Raw genomic sequence first — 20,175 nt, 5'->3', positions numbered from 1 at the left:
CAGTCCTCTTGTGAGAATTTCTGAAAATAAATAAATAAATAATACAAGCAACATCTTGATTTTTCACAGTGTATTAAAATATTAATACCAAAAAAATCACCTGAATTGAAAGGTTTCATATCTCCAGGGAGAATTAAAATATGAATGTAAAATGAGGTTAAATGTTTTACCTTCATACATTTTCATAAATGCTAATCTGAAAGTGCTGCTGAGCCAGTTTATGGAGATGGTCAGAGTTGCCGTCCTCTCTCCATCATCATCACAGATTTTCTTGCTAATCTGCTAAAGCAGTCATTAACAGCTTTTTCAAACACCATCGTCTCGTTACATCACACATGTTGACCAAGGTAATTAGCAAGAGGAAACTTTCTGTTGTGGCGCTAAATCGCTGAAGCTCATTTACTTGCTAATGCTAGTTGCCTGTCCTATGAAGTGCGGCCAGTAACTGACCTCAGAGCAGTGGAAGCTCAGCCAGCGGCATCTTGTGTGGCTCGCTGGTCTCTCATCAGTTTACAGTCACAATGTGTATGCACAAACCACCAGGAAAAGGCTGCTGGCCTCTCAGCTCGCCCAGCTCCATCGCTGTTAACAGAAGACGGACACACCCTCACAGGCACAGAGGAGTACACTATGCCATGAAATTGAAATAATCACAGCGACATTACCCAACTGCGGTCACAAGATGGCAGTAATGTAAGGCCTGGATCCACATATGACAGCGATGTCTGAGATCAAAGGATAGATTGCTTTACTTTGGGACATGTATATTTTCAGATCTGACGAGGCAAGCACTGCTCGCCTTGCTTGTCCTGACGGAACGCAACTTTTCTGGCCTACTTTTCTGATATTTCATTTTTATTTCCATAAGGCGGACGACGTTATCACGCATACACCATGTATATAGTTTCACTCACATATATGTATACATATATATTGCTTTTTATTTTATTTTATTTTTTTCCCCTGTTGTATATTGTTTTCTCTTCTTACTTTTGCACCTTTGTGGTCCAGCTACCCAATTTCGCTGTGCAAGAAACTGCACAATGACAATAAAAAGCTCTAAGTCTCTAAGTTATTAAACATGGATCTTTTTTAAGATATACCTGGTGTTAGCTCAAGTTAATAAATCCAGACAGTTGAGTTAGAAAATGAATAATATAGCTGTTATATATTATACATTACATCTAACCACAGTCTACAAAAATGATGAAGTATCTTCATTTACTACATTAGTGCCACCAATACGAAGCTTCAAGAGAGGCGTAAATGACCAAAAGAAAAAACGCAGGTTTGAAAAGTTCGTCATCTACATGTTTAGTAATATTCTGATGTTACTGTAACATCAATCCTACAAAAAGAAGAAAACAAGATCAGCTGGACTAAAGAGACTACACTCGTCTGCCTTGAGTGACACGTCGAAAGGTGGACTTCACATAAAGCTTATGAAGCTTGATCAGTTAACAGAACTCTAACTGCAATCTGTATGTAACTATGTTGTTTTATTAAATTGATTCAACGGCCTTCTTAATCTAGACTATTTGGGTTTTTGAAATTTAATATATGAAATGTTGATTGTAACATTATGACCATAACTATATTATATAATTACTGTCAAGTTACATTAGTGTAATATTATTATAATTAAACCCTCTGTGATGTGATGTGATGAAAGCAAGCCGCACATACAACATGTATGACCTCAACATTAAACAGTAAAATTCAGCAGCTCTACTCTGTAAGACTTAACTGTGCTACCTGCAACGTCGTTGGTTGTAAGCCTCTGTCAGAAAGCTTTTAAAACTCACTTTCACCACACAGCTTTTGGCTAACTGATGGTATTTGTCATAAATGTTTACATTTCTTCCTCTCACCTGTGTTCAGTTGTGATCACTTATCTTAGTGTTTGTGTATAAACACAAGACCACGACTGCAGTAAAGACATGACAGCCCATCTATGGGTTCAAAGACTAAAACTAGTAGTATGGGTCTAGCTTGAGGATACAGCTTAGAAACAAATAGTATATAAATTTATTATGTGGCATTCCTGATCAAATCCAAGCTAAAACATTTTATTTCCATTATATTTATTATACGTTACAATTAATATTTCAGTTTTAGGTCCACACAAGCGCACACTGGTTCTGCAGACTGACAAAGGGAACATTTACAAAGTTCCACGTAGCTTTCATCAGCTGGATCTTCAGTCTGAGCATTCCTTGGATAATTTGTGCATGCACACACACACACACACACACACACACACACACACACACACACACACACACACACACACGTACTACAGATAAATCTTCAGATTCAGGGCTCTCGTAGCAATGATCAAAAATACACACACACACACACACACACACACACACACACACACACACACAATCCCACAAGGTACATATGCACTCAGAACACAGAACACCAGATGCATACTGTGTCAATGTCAGTAGTCAAGCATACACAGGCACATCACACACACACACTTTCTGGCAAAAAATAAAATATTATTGCTACTATCAGAGAACGTGTGTGTGTGTGTGTGTGTGTGTGTGTGTGTGTGTGTGTGTGTGTGTGTGTGTGTGTGTGTGTGTGTGTGTGTGCAGGTGAGCAGGCTATTGCTACACTAACTATTGTATGTTTACTGGTTGTGTATTCATAGATGTAAATACATGAACATGCAGAACACACACTGGTGAGTATGTGTATGGCAACATATGCAAGCTAAACTCTAAACTAAGGTAAATACAGTCAACTTGTATCACGTATGACAATAACTATAAATTAAAATGTTCAGACACTAATCTTAAAAATTTTTCTGCTATCTGCAGATTTCTTTATGTTTCCCACATCCATGACTGGAGTACCTCATGGTGACACGAAACTCTCCACACCTGACCTACAACATTTGTTTCTGCTGCTGGAATACCATAAAGTCATTTGGGAAGTGATGCATTCATTCATATATAACTTGCAGTGGGTGAAATGATGTAAGATTATGGATTAACAAGCAACAGAGCCAAATTACAAAGATATCAGATGCAGAGTTCTTACCCTCTGCAACGACTTGTAATATAAGGAACGTGGGATTCCATCATTTTGTCTGCTGGCTTTTTATGTTAATTTCTGTTTCCACCTACGTAAAGGTTTTACTGGTTTTGCACACGTTGATCATCCAGAAGAAACATAAGCAGCAACTATAAATATGTAGTAAAAAGGTAAAAGAAAAGAGAGTGAGAGAAAATAAAGACATTATTTGATTGGAGCGTACATTCATTTTAAATAAGTGCAGGCCCAACATGAAGCGCTTTGTCTGGGTTGGGAATTCAAAATGAAATAAACACACAGGAACCTCAAGTAAAGCCTAGATTCTGTAAAAGAGACACATTTGGATTTTAAATCTACTTTGAAGCAACAGCTTGTTTTTATTTTTATTTTTACCTCCTCCTAAAGATAGAACAGCTTCCTCTAGCCAAGTCCTCAAACCTTTTAAGTAAGCTGTGCAAGAATGGAGAAACTGCAAAAGAAAAACTGGCCAAGATGTATCTAATTTTACAGCTGTGCAACTTTGAATATATTAAGAAAATAAACCGAACCAGATGGACAGATAAAGCCTATAAAATCAAAAATTTCACAGAAGCTGAAATTCTTTGGAACAGCTGCTGATCAAAGTCATCCCGAATTTCTGTGGAACTCTGAACAAAAATAACAATGAAAAAAAAACCTGAACGAACACTTCTTGTTGCATGAAGTTAATACTTACTGTATTTCGTATGTAGGGAATTGCTGCAATACTCTAGAGCTGTTTTACCTTGCTCTTTAATCTGTTTGTTATAACTAATTGCATTGCATACACATGCATTACAATAAATAAGAATAATAAGGTTTTGTATTTTTAAAATAAGGAAACTAAATGTAATGTTTTAAGTGGGGCTCGTGGGCTTTGATTGTTGTTTATTGTGCTGTACTGAAGGGCACACGAGGACATTTGGAAATAATAATTTAATTAAGCTGAACTTAATTATTCTTAATGCACCCTCTGCATTCATAGAACATAAGGTCAGGCAGAAAAACTTGCAGTTCTGAGCTGGAACGCTGCATTTTGCTGCAACAAAGATTAAGTTTAGTTTCATGGAAAAGTTTTCCATGAAATATACCGAGGACACATGCTCACTATTTTAAGAAGAGAAATCAGGAATACAGAATTCCACTTCACAGGAATACGAGGTCATGGAAAAAAAGAAAGATGTCTTTTTCTAAAAAAAACCCCCAAAAAACCAACAAACTTTACACACACACAAATACACACACACACACAAATACACACACATATATAGGTGTATATATATATATATATATATATATATATATATATATATATATATAGATAGATAGATAGATAGATAGATAGATAGATAGATAGATAGATAGATAGATAGATAGATAGATAGATAGATAGATAGATAGATAAAGAAGAGACAGGGAAGGTATGATGCAGGAGGAAAACCCTCATCTTTGTTGTCTTTGTTGCCACTTTAACCTTCACTACAGTGAGAATCCCGCTGGTGGCAGCGCTTGGCTCAGGCATTCAAGCTTTTGCATACACCTCCCCTCTCTGCATCTATTCCTCAAAATGTACCAAATAACAAAAGCAGGGAGTGGATTGTATTTGTAGTCAGCACAATGAGGAAAAACACATCATAACGCAGCGTTTTTTCATAGTGCCTGCAGGAAGATTTAAGAGCAGGGATCTTTTAATTATAATGACATTTAATTCACAGGAAATTGTTCTAATTACAAGCAGCAAACTGTATACTATTGCTTGAACTCTAAGATGTATAATAAAGAATAATATAATATTAATATCACTCGTGGAAACGCACTGAATCCAGCTGGAGTTTGGTTTAAGACTGAAGGAGATGCCTGTGAAAACCCGACACAAAGACTTCTCAGTCCCGTGTTACTCAGATTGATGTGTTTTTCTTCATGAATTATTTGGAGTTTGCGTTTTTTAAATTTTATTTTGTTCAACCAAACCAAGCTATTTTCAACCCCAAATGTGCCCCAACATATCATAAAAATAGCAAAGATACAGTAAACATTTAACTGCTATTATTTGTCTTTTATTTTAGTATACAATACTTCAGTCCTCAAGTAAGCACGGTATGCTGTTCATTCACAACACTGCATTTATTAGAAAGGACCGTCACTGGCGCAGTTAATAAAGAAATGATTTAAATGTAGTTTTTTCTCCGCTACATCTGACACCATTCGGCGTATAACTGGTTTAAAAGCGCAGGGCGAAAAGCGGTTCAACCAACTTTTAGAGCGGCTCCGCTCAGCTCACTGTACACGACGGAGGGGAAACCAAGCCAGCCAATTAGAAAAGTTCCAACTGTATTAGGCACGTGGGGTTTGATTGTTGTTCTTTGTGCCGCACTGACGAAAAAAAGTGAAACAGTGTTTCACACGAGCAACTGAGATGAGAATGGGATCCACGCCACAGATGTAAGAAAAGGATTTTACATATGTGCATGCTAGGCAGTGGGTATGGGATCGGGGCTGTCCTACCTGTTCGTCCTATGGGGGGTTGGGGGGTCCTCCTCTTCTAGATTATGACAACAGCAGCAGCCGCTTTGTTGGACTTGAGGAAAAAAGGGCAAAAACTTCCACTTTCTATCGTCTCTTCTATCCTAATGCTGAACCCAGCATTTAAAGGAAATCATCATTAAGAAAACTACAGGCATCGCACCAACCATTTCACTACTTTGTTGAATCTGCGGGGGCCGGGGAACTATCTCGCCTTTTTCCACGCTGTTTGTGATTTTAAGTAATAAAAGGAAACGCCGTGCGACCCACAGAGGCACGATGGTGCTGTGTCTAAACCAGCAGCAAGGCGCGCCTGAATGTCAGAAGATCTATGCGAAAAAACCAAGTGATGGAGCGACGGGCTCTTCTGTTCTAAACTAACAAAGAGTTCATCTGAGGTGGCTGTTTTATTCCGAACGTCCTTTTCTTTTCAAAACATCAACTAGCAGGTGAAACACCTTTCCCCCTCTGCTCCCCGCTGTTTCCTCGCGCTGACCCGGCGGCCAGTGCACGCGACAGCTACAATACAGACAGTTTGTTGCACAGAATGGGGAAGCTATTACAAGAGAGAAAGAGAGTGGAAGAGCAAGCTCCAGTGAAACGGAGAAACAAGACTGTCCTCTGCAGCTGCTACCTCTGCGTCCCTCCGCGAGTGTGAACCGGCGCGAGCTCATCTCCTCCCGGTAAAAGATGATGATACGCCAAGCGAGGCAGAAATGGAATGCTGGGGATCCCCTGCTGCGTCCAATCCTGACGTCTCTACCGGTGTGCCGGCGTCCGCGTGTGCGCGAGTCACTCTCAGTGTGTGTGTGTGTGTGTGTGTGTGTGTGTGTGTGTGTGTGTGTGTGTGTGTGTGCGGACGCGCTTAGATATAAATGGGGCTGCATGGAGGGAGGGGGTAGCTGTCATTGTGTGCCACAACTGAACTGTAACAGGTGATGGAGGGGTGAGCATGAGCATCACAAGGAGGCTTAGACACTCAATTACGGTGCTGTTGCCTTAAATAATAATAATAATAATTCAGTTTAGAAGATGGAAGCTGAGCACGCTACCATGCTCATATCGTTACAGTCACAATGTTAACATTCAAACTATATGAATAGACATTAAAAACTATATAGAGATGGACACTTTATATAGAGAAATGAAATCTAGGAACCGCTGGATAATCTTTAAATTGCCAGAGTTTCAAAGCCTACCCATGTTTAAAATTTAGCACTGCAAGAAAAAAAAACTTCACCTACAAACGTACAAATTATGCCGTTTGTAGGTGAAGTTAGCTGCCTTACAGAGGACTATGACGCATACACTGCAATACATATATACATATATATATATATCTATATATATATATATATATATATATATATATATATATATATATATATATATATATATATATATATAATACCAAAAATATTAAAAGTCCAGAGAAACCCATCTGCTTGTACATCACCAAACCTGTTACTGCATTTCTGTATTCTTTGCCAAATTTTGGAGCTGAGCATGATTTGGAAAGTGATCATTATTGCTGCCATCAGTGTAGATCTCATACAGCTGATACTATGAATGATTTGCAGTTACGAGAAACACTGTTTCCAACCAGCTCTGTGTCTACAGGCTGCATATACGCTGAACAGTGTATGTAAAAAAAATAAAAAAAATCTCGTAGCTTTGATCTCAGTTTCAGCAAGAGAGAGTCGATGTAGACAGAAAACTGTAACAAAATCACTACAGCTTCATTATGCAGAGAAGAGTGTTTGTGCGTTTACTGGGGTCAAAGTTTGTAGCATGTCATTGAACTATTATATATTTTTGCTGCAATATTGTAAATAAGTAAACATACATAAGTTAGAAATTTAAGCAAAGCAAAATACTTTTTAATTTTTTTCTTTTTCTTGAATATTGTGTCAAATAATTGTAACATGTTTTATTTAAACTACAATCCAATACACAAGTCCTGCATTAAATACTGTACTTATATTAATTATTTAATTAATTAATCTAAATAATGAATGGACTTAAACTTAACATGAACACAATATTAAAAATATTTATCCAGTACAACTCTGTTTAAAACAGAGTGTAGAACTAGCTTGAAATACACCAACAACTAAAAAAATCCAACACACAGAACATTTGATGTGGTTGTTACATGGTGTAGGGCTGCTGCATTGCATTTTATTACATCATGCATATTTTGTGTTCTAGTTTTGTGGAATCATTTTAAAATCGAGGTTTTCAGATTTAAAAAAAAAGAATGACAAAAGATAGCAACCATCACTTAACTTGATTACGTACATTAAATACTTACGCTGATAGCAAAGAAAAAACAGCCCACTTCCTTGTATGTGTACACATGCTTGGCCAATAAAGTGGATTATATTTTGTCTATTTGTGAGTACGGGCTCTCACCATCGTTTGTTTGAGTCCCGAAGCCTTTGGAATATTTTTAGACAGATAGATATCAGTGACTTTATTTCTTAGCTGTTTCTTTATTTAGAGGATGATATGAGTTTGTTTGTGGCCAATAGTGTTTTGCTTGTTTTTAGATATTTATAGAATTCTTTTTTATAATTTTGTGATCAGCAGGTAAACTACTAAGTGAGGCTGAACAGGAAGATCTTAAATAATTACGAGAGTTTAGCCTTAATATTTATTGTATGCAGGTATCTTTATCAGATAATTTTGGCAGAATTGGCTTTTACAGGAATGCTAATAATGCAGTAATGGTGTGTTAAATAAATGTCAAGTGCTACAGAAAATAAGTTCTGACATTTGGTTCTGGTCCAAGCTTGAGTTGCCCAGTTATTTCCTGAGATAATCCTCTGGCTCCAGGAGGCTGTTTTGTTCTCTGTAATAGTAGACTGCAGTGATAGTTAGAGGGATGTTAAAGTCATGAGGACTCAACAGAAACTCACCGTGTAAAAGTATTCATGTAACACTGAAAAGATGCCAAAGTTGAACATATGGATAAAAGAGATGAGCGTTTGCTGGATTCAATAATTAGCAATAGTAGCAGGACAGAAAAAGGTCTGCTTTCATTCTGTGTGTCAGCGTCTCACTCTGGTCAGAATTCTCTCACAAAAGCTACCACTTAATGAAAATAAAAATTTATGTTAAATAACTTTTATTTCTGCACACAGGACAATCTCAGGCTTCTTTTGTTTTCAGACTTCAACACAAACAAACATCACAGAGTATTGTTGTTCGGAGCAGTAAATGACACAGACAGTGCAGGGAGAGGAAACAAACGTAGGGCTGCAGAGCTGGCTTCCGCATCCAGCTGCAAAACAACAACATGAATCCCTGCTCCCATCATTCTTTCTCACCAACATCAGGATCCTCACAAATAAAACGCAGGAGCTACAATTAGAGATTTACTATAACCATCTTGTCCGGGAGTGTTGTCTACTGATTGCAACAGAATTCTGGCTTCATCTGCAAATCCTGATACCGCCAGGACCGCAACAAATATTCCAGTAAGAGAAGGGGTGGGACCTCTGTGTTTATGGACTCCAGGACTGGTGCCATAACAGCAGAATTATAGACAGTCACTCCTCACAGGACTTAGAGGCCATGTCCATTCAGTGCAGGCCCACCTACCTACAGTGGTGTAAAAAAAGTGGTTTGCCCCTTTCCTGTTTTCTTCTTTTTTTGTATGTTTGTCACACTGAAATGTTCCAGATCATCCAAAGAAAATTCAATATAAGACAACAATAACACCTGTAAACATAAAATGCAGTTTCTAATTGAAGGTGTTTGTTATTAAGGGGGAAACAATCTATACCTATATGCCCCTGTGTGAAAACGTGATTGCCCCCTAAATCCAATAACTTGTTGGTCCACCTTTAGCAGCAACAACTGCAATCAAGCATTTGCTATAACGATAAATAAATAAATAAATGAGTCTGTGAAGGAATTTTGGCCCACTCATCTTTGCAGAATTGTTGTAACTCAGGCACACTGGAGGGTTTTCAAGCATGAGCTGCATTTTAAAAGTCATGCTGCAGCATCTCAATCAGGTTCAGGTCAGAACTTTGACTAGGCCAAAGTCTTTATTTATTTTTTTATTTTTTCCGATCTTTCAATGCAATTCAGTTTTATTCATATAGCACCAAATCACAACAGCAGTCGCCTAAAGGTGCTTTATATTGTAAGGTAGACTCTACAATAATACATACAGAGAAAAACCCAACAATCAGATGACCCCCTATGAGCAAGCACTTTGGCGACAGTGGGAAGGAAAAACTCCCTTTTAACAGGAAGAAACCTCCGGCAGCACCAAGCTCAGGGAGGGGCGGGGCCATCTGCTGTGATTGGTTGGGGTGAGAGAAGGAAGACAGGATAAAGACATGCTGTGGATCTTTCTTCAGGAAAAATGTTCCTCCCAGTCTTCCACAGAGTACTTACTTGCACGTCATTATGTAATGCTCGTATCATACTATGGGCATTATGACATGAATATGATGTGATAAACACCACTCTGCATTTAATCATTCATCCATCCATCCATCTTCATCCGCTTTATCCGAGGCCGGGTCGCGGGGGCAGCAGCCTAAGCAAAGAGGCCCAGACCTCCCTCTCCCCAGCCACCTCCTCCAGCTTATCCGGGGGAATACCAAGGCGTTCCCAGGCCAGCCGAGAGATATAATCTCTCCAGCGTGTCCTGGGTCTGCCCCGGGGCCTCCTCCCAGTGGGACATGCCTGGAACACCTCACCCAGGAGGCGCCCAGGGGGCATCCTTGTCAGATGCCCGAACCACCTCAGCTGGCTCCTTTCGATGTGGAGCAGCAGCGGCTCTACTCTGAACTCCTCCCGGATGGCCGAACTTCTCACCCGATCTCTAAGGGAGAGGCCAGCCACCCTTCGGAGGAAGCTCATTTCTGCCGCTTGTATCCGCGATCTCGTTCTTTCGGTCACTACCCACAGCTCGTGGCCATAGGTGAGGGTAGGGACGTAGATCGACTGGTAAATTGAGAGCTTCGCTTTTACACTCAGCTCCCTCATCACCACGACGGACCGGTGCAGCGTCTGCATTACTGCAGCTGCAGCCCCAATCCGTCTGTCGATCTCCGGCTCCCTTCTCCCATCACTCGCGAACAAGACCCCGAGATACTTAAACTCCTCCACTTGGGGCAGGAACTCATCCCCGACGCGGAGTGGGCACTCCACCCTTTTCTGGTTGAGAACCATGGCCTCAGATTTGGAGGTGCTGATCCTCATTCCCGCTGCTTCACACTTGGCTGCGAACCGTTCCAGTGCGAGCTGGAGGCCCTCACCCGATGAAGCCAACAGAACCACATCATCCGCAAAAATCAGAGATGAGATTCTGAGGCCACCAAAGCGAAAGCCCTCCGCCACTTGGCTGCGCCTAGAAATCCTGTCCATAAAAATTATGAACAGAACCGGAGACAAAGGGCAGCCCTGGCGGAGCCTATCACCCACCGGGAACGAGTCCGACTTATTGCCGGCAATGCGAACCAAGCTCTTGCAACGGTTGTATAGGGATCGAATGGCCCGTAGCAATGGGCCAGACACCCCATACTCCCGCAACACCTCCCACAGGACACCCCGAGGGACACGGTCGAATGCCTTCTCCAAGTCCACAAAACACATGTAGACTGGTTGGGCAAACTCCCATGCACCCTCAAGTATCCTCGAGAGGATAAAGAGCTGGTCCAGTGTTCCATGACCAGGACGAAAACCGCATTGTTCCTCCTGTATCCAAGGTTCGACTAGCGGACGAACTCTCCTTTCCAGCACCCTGGCATAGACTTTCCCAGGGAGGCTGAGGAGTGTGATATCCCTGTAGTTGGAACACACCCTCCGGTCCCCCTTCTTAAAGATGGGGACCACCACCCCGGTCTGCCATTTAATCATTCATTTAATCTTAATCTCAGTCTCTTCCACAGCCCTAAGAGGTAACTGTTCCGTCATCATTGGCCTGGTTCTGCCGAAGGTTTCACTCATAGGGTTGGGGTTGGAGTTTTTGGTATTTACTCTGTATTATTCTAGGCTCTTTACCTTATAACATATAGTGCCTTTAGCAAAATACCCAAGGGCAAGCCAGTAGGTATTTTTTACATCAGGCTATGAGGATTTTGAATTTCGTCAAATATCACAGATTCAAAAAAAAGGAAAAAACAAAACCTGAAAAGATAAAAACAGAAGTGTGTGTACTTTAGAAATGTTGCATGATATAATGATACATAAACAGTCCATAAATGTCTTCAACTACCTAGAAGCATAAGGGCATATATATTGATGTTACGTTGACAAGTATTTTGAGAGGGGTAATAGCTTGTCCTGTTGTTTCTGATGGCATTGTTGTAATTCTTGGGTGTTATACATTTTGTTTTAGAAAAGGTAAAACTAAATTTGCTAATAAGCTACACTGGGAGCTGATGTACAAAATAAAAGCTGTAACTTAACTTAAAATTGATTTATTTTAGGTAACAAATCAACTCATTTAAGTAAAAACAACTGAGTAAACAGAACCTGCAGGAGACATAAGTGTACATTTAATAATAATTAGCCTAAAATAAAAATACAAAATGAATTATGGAACCATGTAACACCTAAAACCCATGTCTAAAGGCGAAACAAGCAAACAATCAATAAAACAAAAAAGCCTTATGAGATCTCATTTTTCAGTAAATTTAACACTGTGTACTGAGATAGGTTTCTATAGAGGTATGTCTTATCAGAGTGTAACGTATCATATCCACTAATGTAAAAAGAAACATGTAGTCACTACATTTATTATTTCTGCCAAAGACTGAGAAACTGAAATCACCCATCACAATTGACAGAAGTGCTTTACTAAAAGTTTTATGTCCTGTATATATCACAGGCCACGATACAGCAGCTTTACACAGACCTGAAAATGTAGGTTGTAGCCTGAGGCATTTATCATACCTAATGACTGACAGCTTATACAATTTTACTGCACTTGTTGAACTTGAGCCAGTGTAAAGATATTTGAAATAACCACCAATCAATGCAAAAACAGATGTTAGCTAAAACCACTGCTGCTGGAACGGGTATATTCCAATGAAACGAGTTACATTTTCTTTAATTAATGACATAACTTTTCATTTGGTTATCCCAAGGCTCTTTAGGTGATATGAAAAAGTTCATGAAAAAGGCAAGATAATGTATTTCGCCTCCTTTTAGGACAATTGCTAAGTGTAACAAGCAACAGCAGCAGCGAAATATAACTCATGAGGCAATTGTGATAGGGTACTTCAACATCCTGAACATTCTGTGACAAAAATCAGTCAGAATCAGCCAAAATGTAAATCTGCAAACATATTTTTAGACTCACTATAAATCAGATTTGTTGAAAATATTACTATTTAAAAAAAATCACAAACTAAAGTAGGAATTTCCAGTAATGAGATCTGGTGTATGCTTTCAAAGACTATCTAGCCAAAAATTTGGCATGTCAAAGGATTTACATGACAACAGCATAGCTTGTTAAACTGAATGCCATCTCGTTTTCAATGGCTGGTAAGTAGTTTGTTTCCTTATTTACTAAGGAATCCAGTTAAGCCTGGAGTTTAACATGACTGTAAAGTACTTTAACATTTCTTATAAATTCTACGTTTGAAATGAAAGAACTTTAGACCACAAACTGCAATTTTAACCTGAAATTCATACATCATTTGATTCAATATACAGGGTGGGCCATTTATATGGATACACCATAATAAAATGGGAATGGTTGGTGATGTTAAAGTCCTGTTTGTGGCACATTAGTATATGTGAGGGGCAAACTCCTCAAGATAGGTGGTGACCATGGTGGCCATTTAGAAGTCGGCCATCTTGGATACAACTTTTGTTTTTTCAATTGGAAGAGGGCCATGTGACACATCAAACTTATTGGTAATGTCACAAGAAAAACAATGGTGTGCTTGGTTTCAACGTAACTTTATTCTTTCATGAGTTATTTACAAGTTTCTCTTTGTTCACAGCCATTGACATGTTGAAGAGGTTAACACGTGAGGAGCGGATTGAAATTGTGTTGATATCTGGTGAACGCAGTAACCGGGTCATTGTAGCAAATTTCAATGCAAGACGCCCTACGAGACCACCCATCTCCCATGCTACAGTCAGCAAACTGCTTGCTAAGTTTCGTGAAACTGGTTCAGTGTTGGATTTGCCAAAATGTAGACGCAAGAAAACTGTCACTAATGAAGAAACATCAGTGGCTGTCCTAGCTTCATTCAGCAAGAGCCCACAGCGTAGCACTCGCCGCATGTCACTGGAGAGTGGCATTAGGCGAACATCCTTTGGCGGATCTTAGCTACTCACAAATGGCACCCTTACAAACTCCAGCTACTGCAGCATCTCATCGAGGATGACCCAGATTGGCGCACAGAATTTGCAGAATGGGCAAAACAAAAATTTGAACAGGACCCTCAGTTCACGCAGAAGATTTTGTTCAGTGATGAGGCAAACCTTTATGTGAATGGTGAAGTTAACAAACAAAACCACCGCTATTAGTCTGAAACTAACCCACATTGGATGGATCCCTCCAAGACTGTTGGAACAACAAAAGTGATGGTTTGGTGTGGTATATGGGGCACAACGATAGTGGGTCCATTCTTCATCAGTGGAAACCTCAAGGCCACTGGATATTTGAAATTGCTACATGATGATGTGTTTCCCTCTTTGTGCACTGAAGCTGGCACATTCCCTGAGTTTTTCCAGCAAGATGGTGCACCACCACATTATGGGTGCCAGGTCCAAGCATTCCTAGATGAACAGTTTCCTGGAAAGTGGATTGATCGTCGTGGGCCAGTTGAATGGCCCTCAAGGTCTCCTGATCTGACCCCCTTAGACTTTTATCTTTGGGGTCATCTGAAGGCAATTGTCTATGGTGTGAAGATACGAGATGTGCAGCACCTGAAACTATGGAAACTGGATGCCTGTGCTGGCATTTCTCCTGCGGTGTTGCTATCAGCGTGTGAAGAGTGGGAGAAGAGGGTTGCATTGACAATCCAACACAATGGGAAGCACATTGAACACATTTTATAAGTGGTCAGAAAGTTAAAGTTAAATAACTCATGAAAGAATAAAGTTACGTTGAAACCAAGCACACCATTGTTTTTCTTGTGACATTACCAATAAGTTTGATGTGTCACATGGCCCTCTTCCTATTGAAAAAACAAAAGTTGTATCCAAGATGGCCGACTTCTAAATGGCCACCATGGTCACCACCCATCTTGAAGAGTTTGCCCCTCACATATACTAACGTACCACAAACAGGACTTTAATATCACCAACCATTCCCATTTTATTACGGTGTATCTATATAAATGGCCCACCCTGTACATGCAGTCCATTAGAACAATTTAGAAGCACCAATTAACCTAAAATGCACATCTTTGGACTGTGGGAGGAAGAGAGAGTACTGGAGGAAACCCACCCAGACACAGAGAGAATATGCAAATATCACAATGAGAGGTAGCAGCTGAGGCTCAAACCAAGAACCTTTGTGCTGTGAAGTGGCAGTGCTAACCACTCCACCTGTGTGCTGTTTAAGCACTGTCAAAACTGAGCTTCATAGAACCCTGTATGAGTACACAGGCCCTTATCCGTGCACACACATACACACATGCAAACATTGAGACACACTCTGACACACCAACATTTGACTAGCTGACACAATGACACGCCACATCTTGGGACATTTCTGAAGGAAAGTCATGCAGATTTATTCCTCCTATCGGTCAAAAGAAAGAGAAGGAAAGGAAGTTGTCTGGAACAAGAAAGATAAAATCAGAGTGTAAATAGAGTCAAAAAAAGAGCGACCAAAAGGTTAAACTGGATATATAAAAAAACAAACAAAAAATAAAGTGATGCACAGAAAGAGAATAAGGATGTTGTATAGGACTTTTGGCCTGTGAGGAGTTGTCTTTGTCCATGAATGCCCAGAAGGCCTTTTTACAACACATGCACATATACATACATGGCGTGGCCTGTGGTCAGGCTGTGTGCTGTGTTCCATAGAGTGAAAGGACAGGTGTGCATTCAAGCAAAACCTCACTCTGTGCCACTGTCAGTATGTATGTCAGTGTGTGTCTGGCTTGAGGGTAGCTTTGACTAAAAGTTAAGCTCATATGCTTATGCTTGTGCACAAATTCTCCTCTCTCACTCATGCACACAAACACAATAGTATTCAAAAGCTGTGAAAGTGAACATGCACTCTTACTGTGTATACGTGTGACACAAGCACACACAGACAAAGACAGGTTTATATTATTGCAGGTGTTAAGACAAGCCAGTGTCATCCATCTGAAGTTGTGTTGCTTTCTCTCTCTTTCTCTGTCTTTACTTCAAGCATAGAAGATGTCTTGCCAAATAGGACACTTGCATGTGACATGTACATACACATGCTATGGGACTAAAGGTGTGAGCAAACAAACATAATACCTTTAAGGCATTAGTGGTTATTTAGTTTTCCCCTTCAATGCACTGTTACTGCACCCTGGAATTCAGCACCTAAAAGTTAATTGCTACATTGTTAGGAAAATGTGAGACAGTTTGACAGTCACAAGGAATACTAAGAAAAAGCTTAGCAGTGTCTTTGCCTTTCAGATGCACTGAAATAAATTGGCTAAGGTCTTGATCAAGTGGAAAGTCCTCATTAATTTAAATTACTCCTCCATGAATTGCCACCTTACTGTGGTGGAGAGGTTTATGTGCCCCAGGGGCTATGGTGTTGGGGGGGCTGTTAGGGTCTCCCAAGGCAATTTGGTCCTGGGTGAATTCCCAGACATGAGTGGTGAAAAAGCAAGGGAACTGCGTAACCTGCCTGGGATGGCGTTACTGGGACCATGCCTATGGTGGGAGCTTGATGTAAAGGGCCTTGTGGCCAAGCCTTACCCCATAGGGCCCAAAGAAACTATATCCACCCACCCACCTACAAGCCCACCACCCACAGAAGTCAAGAAGTCAAGTGTCATGGTCCTGGGCCATGTTGGCCCAGTGTTCTTAGTTTTCTTGTATGTTTGTATTTTGTTCCTTGCTTAGGCCATGTTTTCTGAGTTGCCCTGTTGTGTTGTTCCCTAAGTGTTTTCCCTTCATGGCTTTTACCCCCTGTGTGCCCCTCTGTGTATCTGTGAGCCCTCGTCTCTCCTTATGTTTTATTCCATGCTTCCCCTGCCCATTATGTCTAAGTTCTCCCCGTGCTCTCTCTTCCCCCTGTGTGCCCTCTATGTATTTATGAGCCCTCGTCTCCCTTTGTGGTTGTTTCATGTTTCCCCAGCCCGTTATGTCTGTGTTTTCCCCGTGCTCTCTCTCCTTCTGTCTGAACCTCTGTGCACTTCCTGTTTACCTTGTGACTCTCACGCCCGTACATGTCATGTTCAGTTCACCCCGCCCTGTCTCGTTATGATTATCAGTGTCACCTGTGTTCCCCGTGTGTTCCCACTTTCCTCGTTAACCCTCTGTGTATTTCTGTCTGCGTCTCCCTCTGTTCAGCGTGACGTCGTCCCTCATGCTGTGTGTGATTCCCCCGTGTTTCCTGGTGAGCTTTATGTTAGTTTTTCCCAGTTTAGTTTTGTATCTCCTATTATCTTTGGTCAGCAATAAAGCTGCTTTTTGAGTTCATCCCCGTGTGTGTGAGTTTTGCATTTTGGGTCCTCCTCCTGCCTGCCACACAGCCGAGCCTTGACATCAAGTTTCCAATTTGGACTTGCCCTCAATGAGACGTGGTGGGCAGGGGTGGGTCCCCTTAGTTTGCTGCCTGTAAATTTGGGTTTTTTGCCAAAGGATGAAAGGATTGTGTCCCTGTGCCTTTGGATAGAGGAACGGCACGACCCATATGCAGAAGCAACTGAGTGATGCTTCTGCATATGGGTCGCACAACAGTTCAGAGTACTCAAGATTCTTAGGCTACGTTCATACTGCAGGTCCTAATACTCAATTCTGAGTTTTTGATCAAATCCGATTTTTTTGTTTGCTTGTTCACACTACAAATAAAATGTGACAGCAAACGCGCTCTAGTGTGAACCCTCAAAGTGACCTGAGCAAAAGAAAAAGAAAACATCACACACAATGCGCTCTGTTTAGACCCAGACCAAACAGTATTGTTCGACTGATGGCCGTTAATATAAATAGTTGTTTCAGACTTTACGTTTCCCAATTTTGCTTCAAGTTATTTTGTTATTTACATATGGCCTAATATTTATCCTTGTTGCTGTTTAAGAGAGGAGCGGTGCTTCAAAGGATAGTTGCAGATTTCTGTCAGAATCTGCAGATTATACAGTACAAATAAAATGTTCACGTTTCTCCAACGTTGTCTTCCAAACAGTTTCACTAACATCTACACGGGATGGCCAGGAAACGTTCACGATGTCTTCTCAGGCGCTTCTCCGGTACTGATAGTTGGCGTCTGTCTTGTGTCAGTGACGTAAAAGATTTAATGCAACATGACCATTCAAACAGCAGTCGCTTTCTAAAATATCAGATATGTATGGGATTCAGTACCACATACGAAAGTGACCCAGATCGGATTTGAAAATATCAGATTTGTGCTGTTCACACTCTTGTACCATGATCGGATATGGATCGCAGAGGGTCAAAAAAGTCGGGGGACATTATCTATTATATACATTAGGTGAATGTACAGTAGTAGCATTGTATGCTGCAAGCAGGTATATTCTCTACATTAAGTGAATTAAATAAGAATAGACAATCTAAACATTTTACAAAATAGACAAAATAGCCCCCTGGTAGGGTCTCCCATTGCAAATTGGTTCTGGGTGAGGGACCAGACAAAGAGCGATTGAGAAGACCCTTATGAGAAAAACATAGAGGGAACAGTTTACCCTGCCCGGGATAGGGTTACCGGCGCCCCGCCCTGGAGCCAGGCCCGCGGCGGGTGCCTGAGGGCGAGCGTCTGGTGGCTGGGCCTTAGTCCATGGGGCCCGGCCAGGCACAGCCCGAAAAGGGGACATGGGCCCATCTTCCCGCAGGCCCACCACCTGCAGGAGGCGCCGTAGGGGTCGGGTGCATTGTGTGCTGGGTGGTGGCCAGGAGTGGAGGCCCTGGCGGACTGATCCCCGGCTACCAAGACTGGCAATTGGGACATGGAATGTCACCTCTCTGGGAAAGAAGCCTGAGTTAGGGCGTGAGGTTGAGAGGTACTGGCTAGATATAGTCGGACTCACCTCTATGCATGGCTTGGGCTCTTGGAGAGGGGCTGGACTCTGTCTCAGTCTGGAGTTGCCCCTGGTGAGAGGCAGCTTGCTGCAGCTTGCCGGCTTGCTGCCGGTACGTTGGGGATCTTCCTGGTGGATGAGAGGGTTTGTTCCCTGCGCCTTAGGGTCGGGAAATGGGTCCTGACTGTCATCTGTGCTTATGAGCCGAGTGGCAGTTCAGAGTACCCAGCCTTCTTAGAGTCCCTGGGTGGGGTGCTGGAAGGTGCTCCACCTGGAGACTCTGTTATCCTACTGGGAGACTTCAATGCTCATGTGGGTAATGACAGTGAGACCTGGAGGGGCGTGATTGGGAGGAACGGCCTCCCTGATCTGAACCCGAGTGGTGTTTTGTTATTGGACTTCTGTGCAAATCACAGTTTGGCCATAACGAACACCTTGTTCAAAAATAAGAGTGTTCACACTCGGGTGTGGGAGGAGTTCAAAGAGGCCATGGAAAAAGACTTTCGGACTGCCTCGAAGAGATTCTGGCAAACTGTAAGGTGTCTCAGGAGGGGAAAGCGGTGCTCTACCTGCACTGTGTATAGTGCTGGTGGAGCGCTGCTGACTTTGACTGAGAAAATTGTCAGGCGGTGGAAGGAATACTTCGAGGACCTCCTTAATCCCACTGACACGTCTTCCGAGGAGGAAGCAGAGTCTGGGGATGAGGGGATGACCCGCCAATTTCTGGGGGCGAGGTCACTGAGGCAGTTAAACAACTTCTTGGTGGCAGAGCCCCTGGTGTGGATGAGGTCTGCCCCGAGTTCCTGAAGGCTCTGGATGTTGTAGGGCTGTCCTGGTTGACACGACTTTACAATGTTGCGTGGAGATCAGGGGCAGTACCCGTGGACTGGCACACCGGGGTGGTGGTCCCCATCTTTAAGAAGGGGGACCGGAGGGTGTGTTCCAACTACAGGGATATCACACTCCTCAGCCTCCCTGGGAAAGTCTATGCCAGGGTGCTAGAAAGGAGAGTTCGTCCGCTAGTCGAACCTCGGATACAGGAGGAACAATGCGGTTTTCGTCTTGGTCGCAGAACACTGGACCAGCTCTTTATCATCTCAAGGATACTTGAGGACGCATGGGAGTTTGCCCAACCAGTCTACATGTGTTTTGTGGACTTGGAGAAGGCATTCGACCGTGTCCCTCGGGGTGTCCTGTGGGAGGTGCTGCGGGAGTATGGGGTGTCTGGCCCACTGCTACAGGCCATCCGATCCCTATACAACCGTTGCAAGAGCTTGGTTCGCATTGTCAGCAATAAGTCGGACTCGTTCCACTGCACGCCATATGAGGCCGCTTTGTAGGCGCTCAAATCGCCAGTGGCGAGACCCGCGTTGTAGGTCCCCATGTTTAAAAAGAGGGACCAGAGGGT

At 42.0% G+C, this 20,175-nt stretch overlaps 1 protein-coding gene across 11 annotated transcripts in view; it reads right to left on the bottom strand.

Moving 5' to 3' along the window:
- LOC113024783 (teneurin-3) overlaps positions 1–20,175 on the bottom strand; it is a 439,740-nt gene that overhangs the window by 407,880 nt on the left and 11,685 nt on the right. For 9 of the 11 annotated variants that reach the window (XM_026172108.1, XM_026172106.1, XM_026172111.1 and 6 more), the window contains exon 1: positions 5,575–6,365. The exons of 1 other annotated variant lie outside the window; for it this stretch is intronic. The gene's annotated coding sequence lies outside the window, so the exon portion shown is untranslated. Of the gene's footprint in view, positions 1–5,574; positions 6,366–20,175 lie in introns of those variants that run through there. One more of the 11 variants, XM_026172118.1, reaches the window with a different exon arrangement.

This window comes from Astatotilapia calliptera, chromosome 6 (genome assembly GCF_900246225.1).
Source record: "Astatotilapia calliptera chromosome 6, fAstCal1.2, whole genome shotgun sequence".
Classification (NCBI taxonomy): domain Eukaryota; kingdom Metazoa; phylum Chordata; class Actinopteri; order Cichliformes; family Cichlidae; genus Astatotilapia; species Astatotilapia calliptera.
This window is presented reverse-complemented; position numbering and strand designations above follow the sequence as displayed.